This window comes from Silene latifolia, chromosome 2, assembly GCF_048544455.1.
Source record: "Silene latifolia isolate original U9 population chromosome 2, ASM4854445v1, whole genome shotgun sequence".
NCBI lineage: Eukaryota > Viridiplantae > Streptophyta > Magnoliopsida > Caryophyllales > Caryophyllaceae > Silene > Silene latifolia.
The window spans coordinates 92878681-92886843 of NC_133527.1; the positions used below are offsets into that span (position 1 = coordinate 92878681).

Genomic DNA, 8163 nt, shown 5'->3' on the forward strand with positions numbered 1-8163 from the left:
AGACTTTGCATAGAAGTGATTAGGGGGAAAGTAAGTCGAGTTGTAGATGTTGTACAATATAATCAATTCGGCTCCGGGACCCAACTCTTCCTAAGAACCGTAAGACATACACCAACTCGGTTCCTTTACAACATTAATTACTTGCAACTTTGTGAACATGTTTTTATGGTTAACTCCCATGAATCCCCTATGAACCCATGATATCCTAGTACTTTTAATTCATTTGTTTACATCCTTCCTTTTATTGCTTGTTTTACTTTATTGCTTGTATTAGTTTAGAACACAACTACAAACCCCAACAATTGTGACACTAGCATAAATTGAGATAGATAGACTTAGAACCCAAAGCACACCGTCCCATGGATCGACCTCGACTTACCACTAACTAGTTGTTTGTTGAGAATATAAATGTGTTTGATTGGATGTGTGACGACCAACTCTTGTCCATCAAAATGGTGCCGTTGCCGGGGACGGTGTTATGTGATTAAGTTCTTATTTATTTGTTTATTTTAATTGTGCTTTAACCTTGAGGAACTTGTTCCTCAAGGTTCGTTTTACCATTTTCTTACAGTTTCCTTGTTTGTAGTTGTATCTTTATCTTGGCTATAATGATGACCCAAGACTTGACATATGGAGTACGTGGTAGATCTTTTGAGTATGACTATGGGTATGGGGAGTTTGAGAAGCAAGTCAACACAAACCTACCTTACTATTCATACAATGAAAATCCTAACTACTACCCCAAATTTTCCCACCAACATCCCCACATCCATTATCAACAACCACCACCCACCCAAAACTCACTTTACAATAAATTCCAAATGCCACAATATGATCACTTTCACACATATCCACAACAAGAAGATGAACCCATTCAAAATGTGATTCTCCAAATGATGGGAGATCAACAAAAATTCTTCAAACAAATGCTAGAAGAGAGCCAAAAAAGGGACAATGTTCTTCAAGGCATTATTACCCAAGGTGAGGAGTTGTAGATTCAAATTGCCCAAATGAAAGAAGCCCAAGTAAACACTCCTCACCATCCCTTAGACATTGTCCATGAATGCGAGTTTGAAGGAGTGACCTTTGATATGGAAGATGGGAGGTGGGGAGAGCCAATCTCTTTGAGCTCTTGTGAATATGAAAGTGTGGTATTTGATGAGGAAAATATGAGGTTTAGTAAGCCAAATACTCTTAGCCTTTGTGAGTATGAGGGTGTGTCTTTTGATGTGAATATTGAGATGGTGGAGGAAGAATTATTGAAGAAGAGTGTAGCCCCCATTTATGATTCATATGAAGATAGTAATGATGTCAAGACCATAAAAGAGGCTTATGAAGAATACGTGTCTTACAAGGACCTTTGGAATAGGGGAGAAGAATGGACTTCTGATATCACCTTGCTTGAGGAGCCTATCCTTGAGAAGTTTGAGGTATGCTTCCGTGAGGAAGATGAATGTCTCTTTCCTATTGACCATGAATATGTTTTAGCACCCACCATGGAGCCAATGATTGTTGGAGATGATATGGTGGGCCTTCTTCAAAAAGTCAAAGCATCATACAAAGGGTACTTGGTGGAAAAGCTCAAGAACAAACTTGCAAATGAACTTGCTTGTGGAAATTTGGCACCCACAATGTCAACCCCTAAGGTATCCGGTCATCAATGTTATGAGAATTCTCCTTCTACTCTTGAAGGATTGATAAATTCAAATGCTATCATCATCATAAAAATTCAAATGCTATCATCATCACAAAAATTCAAATGCTATCATCATCACCTAAGGTAAGTGGAAGTCTCCGGACGAATATGAACCATACTTCACACCTTGTGTTGACAAGAATCATGGACTTATTGGTTTGAAGCATTGGGATAGCTCTAGTGCCAAGGACAAGATGAAAGAAAGAATTTACGACAAGCTTCCTTGGCCAAATTTCATGTTCATGAGGAGCAACCCATACATATGCTTATTTGGAGCTTGTTACAAGCTTTTGATCTTCTTCTAAGAGTGATGTGATCATTATTTGAGCATATTTAGTTCCCGAATTAGCCTTGTTCCCATTCTTTTTAGTGTATATTTGGGTCATTTATTGTCTTTAGGCCTTTGTTTTGCATATTCTTTGAGGTTTTGATCCCTTGGTAGGAAAGGAGTGCAAAACTTGAATTTTCATGTCAAAATAGAGCTAAATTGATTGAATTCAATGACCAAGCATCAAAGAGAAGATAAGACTAGAAGGCCTTTGTACATACTATAGTAGATGGGCAATGATGAGAAAAGATCCTTGCATCCCCGAAGAAATCCTCAAGGATTTTATGAAGATAAAGGAAGAAAAGAAGAAGGGAAGAAGCTGATCTACAATCCGAGCGGATTGCCCACAATACGCCCGTCCAAGAGAAGGAATCCGAGCATCTTCCTCAGAAGGACGCTCGTCCAAAAGACCCACAATCCGCTCGTCCCGTGCCCTGGACGCTCGGATTGTGTGACAGCTAATCCGTCCTTTACTTGTTCTATGAAGGATGCACATACCTCGGAAACACTAGCAAAAAGGAGACTCGCATATTTTTCTGAGAGGAGCGATTCCTCAAGGACTTAATCGTCATTTAAGCCATTAGTAAACCCTAATTTGTGTACCTAATCCCCACTGTAAACACCCCATTAGTCTAATTAGATAAGCATGTTCTTCTTAGCAATCTCTAGTGTAGTTTATATCAATCTAATCTCTCTTTAATCTTGTAATCAACTATTAATCAAGTCTTAATACAAATCTCATTTCCTTAATCTCTCTTTTGTTCATCTTTCATTTTGGGTAATTGAAGATTATTTGGGTTATTATTGGGAGATTGAGAACCTTTCAATCAATCATCAAGTACTTCTATTATTCTTTACTTTATTATTGGAATCATTAGTAGGTATAATTCTCTTAATCCCTTTTTAATTATTTTTAATCATTTTCATTTATTCATCATGTTTTACTTTGTTGGTATGATTGACAACCTTGCTAGCATGTTCAACATGATAATGAGTGAGTAGTTTCCTTAGCTAGGGTTAATGGGTAATTAGGGGAAACCAACATGGGGGATGATTCATGCTTAAATTAATATGTTTTCATAGTTTATTTGCTTGCTTGTTGTGATCTCAACTTATGCACATGTTATGTTTGATGAAATGCGAGCCTATGAATCCTTGCATTTTTTACCCATCACCTATCTTTTCAATGAGACTTGTAAGACATAAACCAACTCGAGTCTCATTAGACCATGCATATAGTTGAGTAGGGAAGATTAAGTCGACTTGTAGGTGTTATACAATCTAATCGATTCGGCTCCGGGACTCAAACTTTCCTAGGATTGTAAGATATAAACCAACTCGATCCATCACAATAATATTTGCTTGCTTATAATTTGAGAATATGTTTGTATGATCAATTCCCATGAATTCCCTATGACCCCAAGACACCCTAGTGTCTTTTATCAATTGCTTACATCCCTTTTTAATCATCTTGCTTGTTTACTTTCATTGCTATTTAGTTTAGTGATCTTCTATTCAAACCCCAAATTGTGACACCCCTATACACCACTAGTTGCAATTAAAAATCTCACTTCAACACCTGTCCCTTGGGATTCGACCTTTACTTGCCTCTTTACTAATTGTAGTGTTGTTTGTGGCGTTATAAATAGTGTTTTGGTCTAGGTGCTCCTAACGACAAGTACCGAAAGCTAAACCTCCCAAGGGAGTCCGACCAAAAATGGCGCCGTTGCCGGGGACGGTGTTAGCTTGATTTAGATTTTCTTAGATTGTTATTAGTTGTGTCTTTCTTTGCCTTGGGGAAGTAAAACTCCTCATGGTTTGTTCTAACTATTTTCAAGTTGTTTGATATTTTGCATGTCTAGAAGATCACAAGGGAACTTGTTACCCTTTGATCACGAAATTGAAAGTACTCTGACAAACAATAGAAGACTTGCTAGGAGAACTTTGAGAGGTATTGGTGAGGTTGTAGATATTAAACCAAATGCTATTGAGTTCGTCAACCCTTTTGCAAGAGAAGGTGAGGAGAACCCAACACAAAATCCAACACAAAATCAACCCACAATGCCTAAATTTTCATCACATTCCGTACCAACCGAGGAGAACCTACCCAATGGTACTCCCACACCACAACACTTAACCGGAAATTTCATTGCCAAATCCGCATTTATCCAATTAGTCGAAAGAAGCCAATTTGGGGGGATGCCTAGTGAAGACCCTCATTCTCACATGGAGACTTTTTGTGACTATTGTGATGCGATTTCTCAAACCGGTGTAACTCAAGACCAAATTTGATGGGTCTTATTTCCTTTTTCTCTAATTGGCACCGCAAAACAATGGTTGAAAGGCCTTGATAAGGCTACTCTCGGAATTGACTCTTGGAAGAAATTGGCTCTAGCTTTCTACAAAAAGTTCTACCCACCGGAAAAGACTAACATGCTAAGAGCTCAAATTACGGGCTTTAAGCAAAGAGATGAAGAATCCTTGTATGAAGCTTGGGAGCGATTCAAAGGAATTTGTCGCTCATGTCCTCATCATGGACTTAGCGAGTGGTTCTTGGTACAACAATTTTGGAATGGTCTTTATGAAGACTCAAGAAACATTCTAAACATGGGCTCAAATGGTATGTTCACCGAAGTTGACGATAATCAAACTTGGAACAAGATTGAGGAAATGGCGGTCCATAATTCACAATATAGTAGACCTCGCAAGGCTACTAGAAGAGGAAAGCATGAAGTGGACTCTATTACTCAATTGGGTGCTCAACTTAGTGCTCACATTGATACCATCAATTTGAAGTTTGAAAAAGCTATGGCTAGACTTTAAGAAGCCTCAAAATCACTAAAGCATCATGTTAATGCCATGACGGCATCTTCATCAATCCCAAGTGGGATATGTCAGAATTGTGGAACTTTGAGACATGACCAAAGTGAATGTAGGGGAACAAATGAACAAGTGAATGCTTTTCAAGCATACAAGAGTGGTACCTTTTATTCAAATGATTACAATGAAAACACCAAATTCCACCCAAATCTCTCATACAAAAGCCAAAATGTTCAAAACCCTCAACCAACATACACCCCACCTCCCATGAGAAACCAAAATCAAAGACCCTATTACAACCAAAACCAAGGTTACCAAAATCAAACTCCATACAATCAACAAAATTACCAAGGTTTTGATGTTCAAAAAGCGGTCCTCCAAATGCAAAAGAATCAACAAGAGTTTTTCACTCAAATGCAAAAGGATAGTCAAGCAAAGGAAATCAGCATCAACAACATCCTAGCCCACACCAAAATGTTGGAAACCCAATTGACTCAACTCGCATCTTCAAGCTCACAAAGACAAAAGGGGCAATTACCACCTCAAAGTAATCCCCCGAGACATGAAACGGTTAGTGCCATTCACTTGAGGAGTGGTACGAGGTATGAAGCACCAAAGAAGCAAGTTGAGGATGAAGTGGTGGAAGCTAGTGACAAAAAAGAAGTTGTGCAAAACTCCAAGGATAGAGAACCATCAAAAGAAGAAGTTTCAAAGAAAAATGAAGACAAGGCTAAGGAGAAGGAACCCATTGTGATTAGACTTCCTTTTCCAAGTCGTCAAGCCAAGCCCAAATTCGATGACCAACTTGGAAAATTTATGGAAATTGTGAAGAATTTGGAAGTCTCGATTCCTTTCATGGAATTAATCAATCACGTGCCGGCCTATGCAAAGTACATGAAAGACATCCTTACGAAAAAGAAGTCGATCCGGAAGCTTGAAACTATCGCCTTAACTAAGATGAGTAGTGCAATCCTTCAAGGGAGTTCACCTACGAAGCTTAAAGATCCGGGAAGCTTCTCAATACCGTGTACCATTGGTGACACAACGATCAACAAAGCCCTATGTGATCTAGGGGCTAGTGTGAGTGTTATGCCGTATTCGGTAAGTAAAAGGTTAGGGATGGGAGAGCTTAAATATACCAATATCACACTTCAAATGGCCGATAGATCGACGAAGACACCATTAGGGATATGGGAAGATGTTCCCGTAAGAGTTGGGAAATTTTTCATCCCGGTGGACTTTGTCATTGTTGACATGGAAGAAGACTCCAATATTCCAATCATTCTAGGAAGACCTTTCTTGCACACCGCGGGTGCGGCAATAGATGTGAAGCATGGAGAGCTCACTCTAGAAGTGGGAGATAAGAGCATAACTTTCAATCTTGACAAGACCATGAGAGCTCCCCGTTTGCATGAACCATGTTTTATGATTGATCATTATATCCGGAAGGATGAGAGGAAGAAGTCGGAATTCCAATGGAAAAAGAAAGTTGATGATGCTCCATCAAAAGAGCAAGTGAATTGTAACAAAGAGAGCTTGAAAAGCTCACCCATGACAAGTGAAGAGGATGGCCTCATTGGCCAAGACAAGAAAGGAAGAGAGTTGTCTCTATCAACTCAAGAGATTTTTAATGATCAAGTAGACGAAGTTTGTGGTCTATGGGACGATGAGTTTGAAGGGATTTTCAATCCCTACATTGGTAATGCTATCGATCAAGACCAACATGAAGGACAACAAGTGCAAAGATCTATTGAGGATCTTTATGATGATAATGAACAAGCTTTTGACTACTTCTTCAAGGTGTTGAGTAACATCAACAACACCTTGAACATGCCCCCATGACATCTCTCTAAGGATGAGAGTTTGGTGGAGTCCTCTCCAAACCACCATTTGTAAATATTTCTAACTCCCTAACTTGCATTTTAATTCTTACATTGCATTTTTGTCATTTTTGGATTTTTGTGCCTTGATCAAGATATTCATCATTTTTGAGAGAAGTGAGGGAGGGACTAATGATTTTATTGATGTGTAGTGCTTTAACTTAGTGTGGGGATAGCAATTGCCTAGGCTATTCATGCCTTTGTAGTGCCCCTACAATGAAGAACACGGGATTTGAAGAATGAAAATGACACGGGATATGCAAGTGCACGGATGGTCCTGAATCCGGGTAGACTAGGTGGAATCCGAGCGTCTTCTGGGTAATCCGCTCGTCTTATAGGAATCCGAGCGTCTGTGGGAGAATCCGTCCGTCCAAATGAGCAGCAAAATCATAAATTTTGGTCTGTTAGAGAATCCGAGCGTCTCAGCTGAGAAGACGCTCGTCTGAAAGAATCCGCTCGTCTTTGCAAAAAGACGCTCGTCTTTTTGCCAGTGTAGATTAAGCAAAGTTGCTGTAAGAGAATCCGATCGTCTTAAGGGAAAGCCGCTCGTCCTGAATTGCAAAATCCGCTCGTCTTCACTGAAAGACGCTCGTCTTTAGACGAGTTTTCCTGAAGCCAATTTGAGCAGAATCCGAGCGTCCCGAAGGGAATCCGCTCGTCTTCCCCCTGCAGTTTTGAATTTTTTCGGGTGTTTTAATACCCTTTCCCTTATTCTTTTCATTCATTCATTCATTAAAACACTACCTATAAACCCCAAAACCCTCATCCTCTCCAAACACCAAAATCTTCAACCTTTGAGTTGATTTATAAAATACAAAGACAAATCCTTTCATCTTAAAATCGATTTGGGTATAATTAGAAATTGAAGATTTTCAATCTTTTCTTGGTGTAATCAACAATGGCAAGAACATAAGGAGAAACAAAGGCACTCAAGGCAAAGACACTTTCGAAAAGGCAACAAAGCCTTCAAGCAAAGAAAGCTTCAATGGCTATGGTGGTCTCTAATGCAAACTTGGAAGTTCAACAACAACAAGATCCTCCCTTGGAAGCAACAACATCAACAACTCCGGAAATCGCTCAATTACCCAACTATCCGGAGGTAATTTTCATTTCTAACTCCCATAGGGATACATTTGCCAAGTATGCTAAGAAAGCCATTTTACCCACCAAATTCATATGTGAAGATGCCTTGAACAAATTGGGTGTTCTTGAACAAATAAAAGCCTTCTTTGAAGCCACGGGGTTGGGAAAATTGTTCACTACAAGAGAATTGACATACCCCGCCCTTACCTTAGAATTCTTAAGTTCATTGAAAGTAACTAAGGTAGAGACTAGAGAATACATCGAGTTTCGTCTTGCCAATGTGAATAGGCGCATCACCTTTGATGTTTTGAGTAAAGCATTAGGCCTTAGTGATACACCATATTATCATAAGATGC

At 39.3% G+C, this 8163-nt stretch overlaps 1 non-coding gene across 1 annotated transcript; it reads right to left on the reverse strand.

The window, feature by feature from the left end:
• Nucleotides 1-4457: 4457 nt before the first annotated feature.
• On the reverse strand, nt 4458-4564 carry LOC141645502 (small nucleolar RNA R71). Its single transcript, XR_012544983.1, has one exon. It is a non-coding gene; the product is annotated as a small nucleolar RNA R71 (small nucleolar RNA).
• Nucleotides 4565-8163: the final 3599 nt, after the last annotated feature.